The sequence below is a fragment of the Tachyglossus aculeatus genome, chromosome 2 (assembly GCF_015852505.1).
Source record: "Tachyglossus aculeatus isolate mTacAcu1 chromosome 2, mTacAcu1.pri, whole genome shotgun sequence".
Lineage (NCBI taxonomy): Eukaryota > Metazoa > Chordata > Mammalia > Monotremata > Tachyglossidae > Tachyglossus > Tachyglossus aculeatus.
The window spans coordinates 137,005,176-137,018,755 of NC_052067.1; the positions used below are offsets into that span (position 1 = coordinate 137,005,176).

Here is a 13,580-nt window from a genome sequence, read left to right on the forward strand (position 1 = left end):
AAGTCTAAATAGGAAGGAGAACAGGTATTGAATCCCCATTTTAGAGATGAGGGAACTGAAACACAGATAAGTGAGTGATTTGTCCAAGGTCACACAGCAAGCAATTGGCAGAGTTGGGATTAGAACACAGGTTCTCTGACTGCCATGCCAATGCTCTTTCTACTAGGCAGCTCTTTGTCTCATGAACCACCTTATTGCCTCTGGTCCTCCTCACCGAGATCTCACCTAAAGGGCCTATTGGAGTTTGGCTCTGTAGAGCATCTTGACCATCCTTTTGTGGATCTCCTTGGTCTTGATGCTGTAGATGATGGGGTTGAGCATAGGAGGAATGAAGAGATAGACAATGGACATCAATGTGTGGACGAATAGGGGCCATTTGCCATACCAGTGAATCATGGATATGCCCACCATGGGTATGTAGAAGATGAGCACCGTGCAGATGTGGGAAACACAGGTATTGAAGGCCTTGGACCGCCCTCCCTGGGACGCGATGGTCAGGACATACCTGAGGATCAGGATGTAGGAAAGGGAGATGAGCACGGAGTCCAGTCCGAATGTGGAGAGCACAATGAACAGGCCAAATAAGCTGTTGAAGGTGGTGTCCACACAGGGCAAGCGGATGAGGTTGGGATGAAGATAGTAGGCATGAGGCAGGATGTTGGCCTTGCAAAATGGCAGTCTCCTCAGGAGGAAGGGTAGGGGAAGGATCAAAATGAAGGTGCATACTAAAACAGCCAAACCCACCTTGACAATACTGCTGCCGGTCAGTATCGCTGAGTATCTGAGGGGGTTACAGATGGCCACATAGTGGTCAAAGCTCATATCCAGCAGGATACCTGACTCCGTCCAGGAGAACAAGTGAATGAAGAACACCTGGGCCATGCAGGTGTCAAAGCCAACCTCTCTGACTTTGAAGCAGAAGGTGCCCAGGACCGTGGGCAGAGTTGAGCAGCTCACACCCAGGTCGTTGATGGACAGCATGGCCAGGAAATAGTACATAGGTTGGTGCAGGCTCTGCTCCTCCTTGAGGATGATCAGGATCAGGGAGTTTCCTAGGATGGCAAAAGAGTAGAGGGTTCCAGAAAAATAAAAGTCCAATACAAGGAATCCTCCAATCCTGGGAAGGCAGTCAGGATGCAGGAGAGGGAACCAGAGTTGTTGCCATAGGAATCTCCCATGCTGGGAGCATGTGAAGAAATGGACAGAAATCAGCTCACAAGTGAGTCCTGAGTCCCCTGAGGACTGGCCTGTGGTCCTTTTGGAAACCTAACTTGGTGTCCAGAAGAGAAACAGCATGGCCTATGGATAGAGCACAGGCCTGGGAGTCAGAAGGACCCGGGTTCTAATTCCAGCTCTGCCACTTGTCTGCTGAGTGACCTTGGGGAAGTCATTTCACTTCTCTGGACCTCAGTTGCCCTATTGGTTGAATGGGGATTAAGAATTTGAGCCCCATGTGGGACATAGACTGTCTCCAACCTGATTAGTTTATGTCTACCCTAGCACTTAGTACAGCATCTGGCATTTAGTAAGCACTTTACAAGTACCTTCAGCAAATCATTCCCCCTGCCTGCAACACCTTCACCCTCCCTCTGCTGAAGCCCTTCCCTCTCCCTCTTTTCGAGTTCTATTCTGGAGCATTCCCTATTTTTCTTGAAAGTTTCTCATCTTTGTGGATGTCTTCAATATTTCAATGTGTTTCTGGACCACACTGCACCCTCTAATTATTACCCCATCTCCTTGAACCCCTTTCTGTCCAAACTCCTCAAAATCTCTTCTCAACAGGCCACATTTGGGGTTTCACCCCCATTTTGCACTGAGGCCACATTCACTTAGGTCTCCAATCGCTTTGTGATAGTCATGTCCAGTAGGCTCTGCTCTAGCCTGGCCATAGGCCCAAGGAAGTCCTTTGGGACTCAGAAAATGTGGGTTTTGAGGTCACATCTCCTCCATGAGGCCTTCCCCAAAGAAGCCCTCTTTTCCTCAGCTCTCTCTCCCTTCTGCCTCAACTATGCACTTAGATCTGTTGCCTCTGGACATTTGATAATTGCCCAACTCCCAACCCCACAGCACCTTTGTTCATATCTTTATATTTTATTTAATAAATTATTTATTTATATGAATGTCTATCTCCTCTAGATGGTTAGCCCATTCTGGGAAGGGAATGTCTTTGCTAATCTTGTTGTATTCTACTTTCCCAAGTGCTTAGTATGGTGTTCTACACATAATAGGTACTCAATAAATACCATTAATTAGTTCTTGACCCAGTTCTGCCTGGAGCTGGTTGAAGTGGGTGAAGACTACCTCTTCACTTTGAAGGTTGCTGTACCCCTGACTATCTACTCTCTTGATGCACCCCATGATCGAGTGACATGATTGGCAGGGACAAGAGAATGCGAGGGACACACTGAGAGCACAATCAATTTTGTAGGACAGATTCTTGATCCTGGAGAACCAGGCCCAAGTCTCATTGGCCCTCCTAACAGGGAGCTCCATCACTTTGCTCTATTCCATCTTGGCTTTCCAACTGCCTTTTGTGAAAATGGAATGTGTCTGTCATATTCCACTCTCCCAAGCACTTAGTACAGTGCTCTGCTTCAGTGAGTACTCAATAAAGATAATCGACTGATTGACTGTAGGCCCCTCCACTTTCCTAGAAACACTCTCTGATCTGGCTCTCACCAGGTTCTTCTCCTACCTCCTGAAAGCTCTTTCTCATTCTCATTTGCTGGTCCTCCGTCTGTCTCATTCCCTAAATGCCAATACCACATAATTGATTATTCAGTAAATCCTGCCCATTTTTCTTCCACAGTATTTCTCAGATCCACCTCTTTCTCTCCACCCAAATGGCCACCACTCTGGTTCAAACTGTCATCATCTGTGAAGCAGCATGGCGCAGTGGATAGAGCATGGGCCTGGGAGTCATCAGGTCATGGGTTCTAATGCTAGCTCTGCCAATTGTACTCTGTGTGATCTTGAGCAAGTCACTTGACTTCTCTGTGCCTCAAATACCTCATATGTAAAATGGGGATTGAGACGGTGAACCCCACAAGGGGCAGGGACTGTGTCCAACTTAATTTTCTTGTATCCACCCCAGTGCTTAGTACAGTGCCTGGCACATAGTAAGCACTTAAAAATACCATAATAATAATTATTATTATTGTTATTATCTCCTGACTTGACTATTGTATCAGTCTTTTCATAGGTCTCCTTGCCTCAAGCCTCAACCCTTTTCAGCCTGTCACACACTCTGATGGCAGAATGGGGCTCTCCCATATAGGAAAAACCTCTGATGGTTACCATTTCTCTCTCAATCTCTGCTCCTTCCACCCCTCTGACACTGGCTCCCTCTTTCCCTCCATCGCTGGCGCCCTCTTGCATATGACCCTCATTCCCTACTTCCCTCTGATCCTGCCACTAGCAGTGTGGTCTAGTGGAAAGAGTGTGAGCCTGGGAGTCAGAGGTTACAGGTTCTAATCCTGGCTCTGCTAATTGCTTGCTATGTAACGTTGGGCAAGGCATTTAACTTCTCTGTGCCTCAGAGATTAAATGTCTGAAGGTTAAAAACCTATTCTCCCTCCTCCTTGGAATGAGAGCCCCATGTGGGACAGGGGTTGTATCTGACCTAATTAAAATGTATCTACCCCAGTGGTAGAACAGTGGTTTACACTTAGTCTAAGTACCATAAAAAAGAAGGTACTGGCTTCTGGGAGGTAGCAACCATCTCTCTCCTCTATCTGCCCTATTCACCCACAATTCCCCATCTGGGGTTCTCTTCACTCCTCCAAAGATAACCCCAATGGGCCCCATCATTTCCTACCCTGGCTCTGTTCCCTTACATCCTCCCCCATGCTTGGAGTCCCCTCCCTCTTCAAATCTGCCAGACCACCTATAGAGCTGAGCTTAGAACTCAGGTCCTGACTCCCAGATCCATTCTCTTTCCACTGGCCTACACTGCTTTCACCCTATAGGTAGGATGCTTCTGGATGATAGCCTTCTACTTAACACTCAGGGCTTTCTTTCAAAAGAAGCCCCAAGCCCCTACCCCAGGGCAGGTGAGTGCAGCTTGGCCTTGAAGCAGATGAAGCAATTCACTCTCAGCATCCTCTAGGTAGGTTTTAAGGCACAAAAGGGTTTGGATGTAGGCTGAGGTTTCAGGGCACCAGTGCTTGGGGTTCCCCTACTTATCACCAATCTGTCTTGAGCCCCAACTTGGACCACAGCCCTACCCTCCAATCCCATTAATAATTGTAATAATAATTATGGCATCTATCTGGTGCTTATTGATGAAGTATTTGCTGAGTGCTGTAATAATAATAATCGTCCTCTAGACTTTAATCCACTTGTGGTCAGAGAAGGTGACTCCAACCCTGCTACATAGTACTCTCTCAAGCTCTTAGGACAGTGCTCTGCACACAGTAAGCACTCGAAGAGAAGCAGCATGGACTAATCTTAAGAGCACAGGCCTGGGACTCAAAGGACCTGAGTTCTAATGTTGGCTCCTCCACTTGTCTGCTGTGTGACCATGAGCATGTTACTTAACTTCTCTGTGCTTCAATTACCTCATCTGTAAAATGGGGAATAAGTGCGTGAGTTCTACATGGGACAAAGACTGTTCTCAACCCAATGATTTTGTATCTACCCCAGCGCTTAGTATGGGGCCTGGCACAAAGTACTTAAAAAATACCATTATAAAAATAAATAATAATGATGGCATTTAAGTGCTTACTACATGCCAGACACTATTCTTAGTAATGGGGTAGGTAGAAGCTAATTAGGTTGGACACATTTTACTTTACTTTACAGATGAGGTAACTGAGGCTCAGAGAAGTTAAGTGACATGCCCAAGGTCACACAACAAACGACAGAGCTGAGATTAGAAATTTCACAAACCAGACATTCCCAAGTAAACGTGGCTCAGTGGAAAGAGCAGGGCTTTGGAGTCAGAGGTCATGGGTTCAAATTCCGGCTCTGCCACTTGTCAGTTGTGTGATTTTGGGCAAGTCACTTAACTTCTCTGGGCCTCAGTTCCCTCATCTGTAAAATGGGGATTAAGACTGTGAGCCGCCCCCCCCCCCCCACCCCCGTGGGACAACCTGATCACCTTGTATCTCCCCAGCGCTTAGAACAGTGCTTTGCACATAGTAAGCACTTAACAAATACTATTATTATCATTATTATTATTATTACATGGTTTGATGGAAAAAGCCAGAACCTGAGAGACAAAGGACCTGGGTTCTAATCCCAGCTCTGCCATTTTTATAAATGATATTTGTTAAGAATTTACAATATGCTAGACACTATTCTAGGTGCTGGAGTAGATACAAAGTAATCAGATTGGACACAGTCCATGTTCCACATGGGGCTCACCGTCTCAATCCTTATTTTACAGACGAGGTAGCTGAAGCACAGAGAAGTGAAGTGACTTGCCCAAGGTCACATAGCAGATGAGTGGCAGAGCTAGGATTAGAATTTAGGGCCTCTGATTTTCAGACCCTTTCCCTTTCCACTAAGCCACCTTGGGCAAGTCATTTAACTCTTCTGTACTTCAGTTACCTCATCTGTAATACAGGGATTAAGAACGTGAGCCCCATGTAGGGCACGGACCATGTCCAACCTGATTAGTTTGTTTTTACCCCAATGCTTAGTATAGTGTCTGGTATATAGTAGGTGCTTTACAAATACCATAAAAAGAACAACAGAAAACCTCCCAAACAAACAAAAATACATGTCCCTAAAATCAGTTCCTACTGTGTTGCGGCCTGTCTTCCAGGTCCATCGCAAACATTTTGACCACTTCAGAAGCATCAAAAAGGAAGGGGGCTGGGGAGGACCAGCCCCAAAGAAACTGTTCCCAGAAACCTACCTTCTGAGCCTCTTCTCAAGATCCTGGGCCCTGGAAGAGCAGAGTCTGGGGAAGCTCTCCCTTCCACGACTCTACTCCTCACCCCCACACTACATTTCCCATCCTGATTTTCAGGACAATTGCCAGATGTGTGTTGGTAAAGGACTTTAGTTTCCCTCCAAGAATCCCTGGTGGACCTATTCATCACCAGGGGACTCTGGACAGTATTTTTCTAATGCTTTCTTTCCCTCTGTTCCTGGCTCCCTCCTCCCCTCTGTTCCTGGCTCCCTGCTCCTCTCTGACCCTGGCTCCATCCTCTCCTCTGGTCCTGACTCCCTTCTGACCCTGGCTTCCTCTCCTCTCTATCCTGGCTCACTTCCCTCTGACCCTGGCTACCTCCTCCCCTCTGATCCTTGCTCCCTCCTCCCTCTGTTCGTGGCTACTTGATGAATTCCTTCTGGAGGATGTGGCATTTCAGGAGGGCCTTGAAGATGGGGAGAGTAATGTTCTGCCAGATGTGAAGGGGGAGGGAGTTTTTTCAGTTGGGAGGGTGTGAAATTGAATTTGGCGATAGGAAAATCAAAAACAAGATACAAGGAGTAAGAGTTCAAGAGTACCCTCAATGAGTACAAGCTGGAGTGCAGTGGAAGAAGAGAGCAGATAAGAGAAAAATGTTGGAATGCCTAATTGTTTACAGTCAGGAGTTCCTATTTGAGAGTACTGGGTAGCCACTGAACTGTTTTTGAGGAACAAAGAAACATATGTAGAACAACATTTTAGAAAAATGATTTGGAAAGTGGACTGAAGTATGGACCGGAGAAAGGCCAAACTGAAAGCAGGAAAAACAGTGAGGAAGATAATAATAATAATAATAATAATATACTCATTAAGCACTTACTATGTGCCAAGCACTGTCCTAAACACTGAGGTAGATGCAAGGTATTCAGGTTGGACACAGTCTATGTCTCACATAGGGCTCACAGTCTTAATTACCATTTTAATAATAAGAATAATAATAATAATGGCATTTGTTAAGCACTTACTATTTGCCAAGCACTGTTCTAAGCTCTGGGATAGATACAAGGTAATCAGGTTGTCCCATGTAGGGCTCACAGTCTTCATCCCTATTTTACAGATGAGGTAACTGAGGCACAGAGAAGTTAAATGGCTTGCCCAAGGTCACACAGCAGAAAAGTGGGAGAACTGGGATTAGAATTCATGTCCTCTAACTCCTAAGTCACTTAGAGGCTCTTGCCTCTAAGCCATGCTGCTTCTCAAATGAGGTAACTGAGGCCCAGAGAAGATAACTGACTTGCCACAGGTCACACAGCAGACATATGGAGGAGCTGGGATTAGAACCCATGACCTTCTGACTCCCAGGCCTGTGTTCTATCCACTAAGTGATGCTGCTCCTCAAAGTGCCAGGAGACTATGATGCAATTGTCTACCCAGAATATGACAAGTACCTGGACCAGAGGAGTGGCCATTTAAATGGAGAGGAAGGGATAAATCTAGCAAACACTGTGGAGAACAAACCAGTGCTATTTCGTGACAGACTGAATATGAGAGTTGAGAAGATGATCACTTCGTTGTCAGGTTCTGGGCCAGGGAGGATGGTGGTGTGGGCTGTTGGGATGGGGACATTATGTGGAAAAGCAGATTTGAGAGAAAAACAAAGCAGAACAGAGATGGCTCAGTCTTCAGCTAGCCAGGATAGGGTCTCTGGGGCATTTGGGAAAGCAAACCCAAAGGAAGAGCCATTTTGCGGAAAACTGAGGGAGACCCGTATCATCAAGCTACTTGCCCAGGGAACCACTGCCACCTTCCATTCCATGCTGCCTGGAGCCTCGCCCCTGACCTGATCTGCTCCATGGGGCCAGACAGGAAACCTAGAGCACCACTGTGTGAACTCCACACAATTTAGAATATTGGGTAGGCTGTGGTGGTGGCTAAGACTTTTGGCTTCTGAGCAGCAAGTAGCCTGAAACTCTGCCCCTAGTCATTGTATCCTCACTGTATTAATTATTGTCCTTGACAAAGTGTCTTGCTTTTTCTTGTGTTTTTATTGTGTTATATTTCCTTATGTGTCTATCTCCAGGTCCCTCCCCCAGCCACCTGCCTCCTTTCATTCTTCGATTGTGAGCCCCTTTGGGGCCAGGAACTGTGTCTAATTCTCTGCCAAAGACTTTTTTTCCTGTGCTAAGTGTACCCCACTAGACACTTCATAAATGCTATTTCTGCTAAATACTGTTACTACTCGCTCTTTTCCAGAGCCAGAAAGGATCCCTCAAGAGATCATCAGCTCCAAACTCAGCATCATGAAATCACAACCCATCTTCAGTTCAGATTTCTTTCTTTTCCTCACCCTCTTTCCTTGTCTACCTGACTTCCTTATCTGTGGCTTTGTTCCCAAGACTGAAGACATTTGTATATAAATATAACCACAACTCTTATGTATTGTACTTTCCCAAGTACTTAGTCCAGTGCTCTGCACACAGTAAGTGCTCAATAAATACCACTGATTGATTAATAATTGATCCCTAAAACAAAAATCCTCTAGGTTCTGAATAATGCAAATATTTTAGACCAGTGTATTAGGTTAATGTTTCACCTGAAACACCTGCCTGATATCTTAGGTTAACTGTGGCCAGAGAGGTCATTTAAAAGATTCTGGACTTGCAAACACATTTATAAAAAAATGTGAGAGAAGCCAGTCAGCTATTAAAGAGGAGAGGTGAGAATCCTAGAACCATCCCCTCTCCTTTCCCAAACCCCAACCCCTACTTTTTCCAGAAGAGGTCCTCTGCTCAATCAAGCAATCATTCATATTAAGTGCTAACTGTGTGGATTTATTGTGTGTACTTATTGAGTGCTTGGGAAAGTACAATCAAGTAATAATAATAATAGTTATGGTATTTGTTAAACACTTACTAATTGTCAAGTGCTAGTCTAACAAATTTAACAGGTTGGACAGTCCCTGTTCCTCATGGGGCTCGGAGTCAAAGTAAATACGGTCCCTGCCCTCTGCTAGCAGGGAGACAGATGTTAAAATAGGAAAGGCAGCCAAGTAAAATGATGATAATTTTGGTATTTAAGTGCTTACTATGTGCAAAGCATTGTTCTAAGCATGGAGGAAGATACAAAGTAATCAGGTTGTCCCATGTGGGGCTCACAGTCTTAATCCCCATTTTCCAGATGAGATAACTGAGGCACAGAGAAGTTAAGTGACTTGCCCAAAGTCACACAGCTGATGTGATGGAGTGAGGATTATCACTCATGACCACTGACTCCCAAACCTGGGCTCCTTACACTAAGCCATGCTGCTTCCTAAAAGGATAAGTATATAATTGTTGTGGGAGTGGGGTGAGTCCCTAAATGCTTTATGAGTATGGACTCAAGTACATAGATGATGCAGAAGGGAGAGATAATAGGGTAGAGAGATGGCAGATTAGTCAGGGAAGGCTTCCTGGAGAAGTTATGATTTCAGAAGAACTGGGAAGATGGGAAGAGTGTCAGTCTATCAGATATAAAGGGGGGGGAGTTTCAGTTAGGAGGGAGGGTATGAGCAAGGGGCCAATGGTGAGAAAGATATGATTGAGGCACAGTGAGTAGGTTGTTGCTGGAGGAGAAAGATGTGAGTGAGGTGTTATAGTGGGAGAGAAGCGAGGTTAGGTAGGAGAGAGAACTGATTGAAGGAGTGTCTTAAAGCCATTGAAGGGGAGTTTCTATTCAATGTGAAGACAGATGAGCATCTGGGGGTTCTTAAGGAGTGGGAGATATGGACTAAAAGATTGTTTTAGAAATATGAGTCAAGTAGCAGAATGAAGTTGGACTGGACAAGGGCAAGGCTGGAGGCAGGGAGGTCAGCAAGGAGACCGATGTAATAGTTAAGAAGGGAAATGGAAGTGCTTGGACCGGCATTGTAGCAGTTTTAGTGGCGAAGAAAGGGCCGATTCTAGAGACGTTGTGAAGATAGAATGATAATAATGATGGTATTTGTTCTAAGCACTGTTCAAAGCGCTGAACTCACAGGATGTGATGACACCCAGAATAGACAGGTCAAACAAGAGAAATGAGTCAAAGGTAATGCCAAGATTGCGGGCTCCTGAGACAGAGAGGATGGTGGTATTTTCTGTGTGATGGGAATTTCGGCAGGGAGGGAAGTTTATGTTGGAAGATGAGTATTGTTTTGTTACATTTTAATTTGTTTAATTGGAGGGATCCACAAGACATCCAAGTAGAGATGAGCTGGAGGCCGGAGGAAGTGTGAGATTATAGAGAAGGAGAGTGGCCAGTACCCAGAGGAATTTATTTAGTGGTTGCAGTAGGACTAATAGCATTTCTTGAGCAATACAGTGTACTAAGCACTTGGGAAGTACAAAACAATCAAATGACACATTTCCTGAGAGCAAAGTTCCCTTCTCTCTCTCTTTCCTACAAGCTTAAACTGGTCATTGATGTCTGGCAAGCCAATGGTTAGAGAAGTAGCAGGGTCCCGTGGAAGGATCACGAGTTTGGGGGTCAAGAGGCCTAGTTTCTAGTCCCAGCTCTACCACATGTCTCCTGTGTGACCTTGGGCAAGTCAATTAACTACTCTGGGCCTCAGTTACCTCATCTGTAAAATGGGGATTAAAGAGTATTGAATCATTCACTTAGTCATATTTATTGAACACTCAGTGGTTGCAGAGCACTGTACTAAGCATTAGGAGAATGCAATACTTTAATAAGTGTACACATTCCCTACCCACAGTGAACTTACAGTCTAGAGGGGGAGACAGACGTTAATATAAATAAATTACAGATATGTACAGATTTGTACAGATATATACAGACAAGTGCTGTGAGGCTTGGAAGGGGGGACGAATGAAGGGAGCAAGTCAGGCCCATGTGGGAAAAAGACTGTGTCCAACTTGATGATCGACCCCAGAGCTTTGTACAATGACTGGCATATAGTAAGGGCTTAGCCAATACTATAAAAAATGGTTGAAGAAATAACTAGTGAATGGACATTGTAAAATCAAAAACCATCACCATAAAGAAGTCAGACAACCACCAGGCTACAGCTGGACTGGCAGTCAGGTGGCTGACATTTAGGGAAAGAGATTTTTCGAATGGAAAATTGCTCTTCTTATTATGTTATTTGATACACAGCAGATAAGTGTCAGAGCCAGGATCAGAACTCATGTGGATGCTCTTTCCAAAGGGCATGCCATTTCTCTTGTCTGCACTAGCACATCTAATCCTCTTCACCAAAGGATGAAAGAGAGGATGCAATGTTTGGGCAACTGTGTGGAATTGGTTGTTTAGGGGAGAAAACAAACTCTGTTTTCCGTGTGGAATCAGTCACTAACGGATGGCCTCAAAGGGTAAGGGGGAAACTCAGTGAAATTTTCTGAGTTGTCATTTGGAGGCGCCATTCCATTGTTTTCATTGTGTTTGTGTACTTCCTGCTGCTTTGGTTTGCTGAATGGGACCTCCTCCTGCTGGGTGGGTGAAGGACTAACAATCTGAGCAATTTTCCAACTCTTGTAAGGCCATTTACCCAGCTGTTCACATCTGGCTATTAATTTTTGATGAAAAAATTTTCTCCAATCTGCTTCCTTTTTATCTGCTTTTTTGACAGATTCCAAATATCTCTTTCACTCCACTGCTACCAGTACTACTAGAAAAGCTATCTGGTTCCAGGGAAACAGTGTTAACAGTGGGTTGCATTGCGGGGGTGATTCAGAGAGGAAATTGTTATGAGAGTGTCATGATAATGCTCTGTATACAGTAAGTTCTCCTAAAATACCATTGATTTATTGATTTTATTGTCAACATTTCATTACGCCTAGGGTAGGGAAGCCATGTCACCTGTTGAGAAAAGTCCAGGGCCGCAAGTCCAGATACCCAGGTTCGGATCCTGGCTCTACCACTTGTCTGCTGATGACTTTGGGCCAGTCACTTAACTTCTCAGGGTCTCAGTTTTGTCATCTGTAAAACTAGGTTTAAATATCCATTCTCTATCCCCCTCAGCCTGTGAGCCCCATGCGGGACAAGCGCGCTGTCTGATCTAAATATCCTGTACCTACTATGTGGCTCTTGTCACATAGTAAGTGCTTAACAAAGTTAGATGATAAACTACTCCTCTAGATCATACACTTCATGTGGGCAGAGACTGTGTCTATCAGAGTTTATTGTACTCTCCCAAAAGCTTAGTACAGTGCTCAGCACCTAAATAGGGTTCAATAAATACCACTGATTGATTTATTGATTAATAATTTCCACAACTATTAAGATGAAGGACAGTGTTGTTTAGTGGATAGAGCACAGGTCTGGCAGTCAGAAGGACCTGGGTTCTAGTCCTGGCACTGCCACTTGTCTGCTGTGTGACCTTGGTTAGTCATTTAGCTTCTCTGTGCCTCAGTTACCTCATCTGTAAAATGGGAATTATGACTGTGAGCCCCATTTGGGACACGGACTATGTCCAACCTAATTACCTTGTGTACCCCAGCACTTAGAACAGAGTTGGGTAGGGACTGTCTCTATATGTTGCCAATTTGTACTTCCCAAGCGCTTAGTACAGTGCTCTGCCATAGTAAGTGCTCAATAAATACGATTGATGATGATGATGGGACATAGTAAGCACTTAACAAATACTATTAAAAAAATCTGTTCCTAAGAATCTAGTTCACATGACTTAAGCCACTGTTCAATGAGTCACTTCATTGGCAAGGCATTACTATCTTGGAGCTGCCTGGTTAAGTTAGCTCCCAAACAACCCTCTGCAAGGGGTAATTTGGTTATCTGTGGGAGGTGGCCCACAGGGGAGAGGCAGAGGGAGGGCATTCCAGGCCCGGGGGATGACGTGGGCCGGGGGTCGACGGCGGGACAGGCGAGAACGAGGTGGCCCGGAACTTTGCTTTGCAATCCTCCTCATCCTTCAGACAATGTTGAGGCCTTGAGCCAATTCTATTCTTTCCTCCACTGATAACTGAAGTAGATAGACACATCTCCAACCAATCATATTTATTGAGCATTGGCAGCAGTTGGGCAGAGCACTTGGGAGAGTACAATCAATCAATCAATCAATCGTATTTATTGAGCGCTTACTATGTGCAGAGCACTGTACTAAGCGCTTGGGAAGTACAAATTGGCAACACATAGAGACAGTCCCTACCCAACAGTGGGCTCACAGTCTAAAAGGGGGAGACAGAGAACAGAACAAAACATACCAACAAAATAAAATAAATAGGATAGAAATGTACAAGTAAAATAAATGAATAAATAAATAGAGTAATAAATATGTACAACCATATATACATATATACAGGTGCTGTGGGGAAGGGAAGGAGGTAAGATAGGGGGATGGAGAGGGGGACGAGGGGGAGAGGAAGGAAGGGGCTCAGTCTGGGACGGCCTCCTGGAGGAGGTGAGCTCTCAGCAGGGCCTTGAAGGGAGGAAGAGAGCTAGCTTGGCGGATGGGCAGAGGGAGGGCATTCCAGGCCCGGGGGATGACGTGGGCCGGGGGTCGACGGCGGGACAGGCGAGAACGAGGTACGGTGAGGAGATTAGCGGCAGAGGAGCAGAGGGTGTGGGCTGGGCTGTAGAAGGAGAGAAGGGAGGTGAGGTAGGAGGGGGCGAGGTGATGGAGAGCCTTGAAGCCCAGGGTGAGAAGTTTCTGCCTGATGCGCAGATTGATTGGTAGCCACTGGAGATTTTTGAGGAGGGGAGTAATATGCCCAGAGCGTTCATATTC

General features: G+C 45.3%; 1 pseudogene; it reads right to left on the minus strand.

Moving 5' to 3' along the window:
- Positions 1-234: 234 nt before the first annotated feature.
- On the minus strand, positions 235-1,178 carry LOC119943498 (annotated as a pseudogene).
- Positions 1,179-13,580: the final 12,402 nt, after the last annotated feature.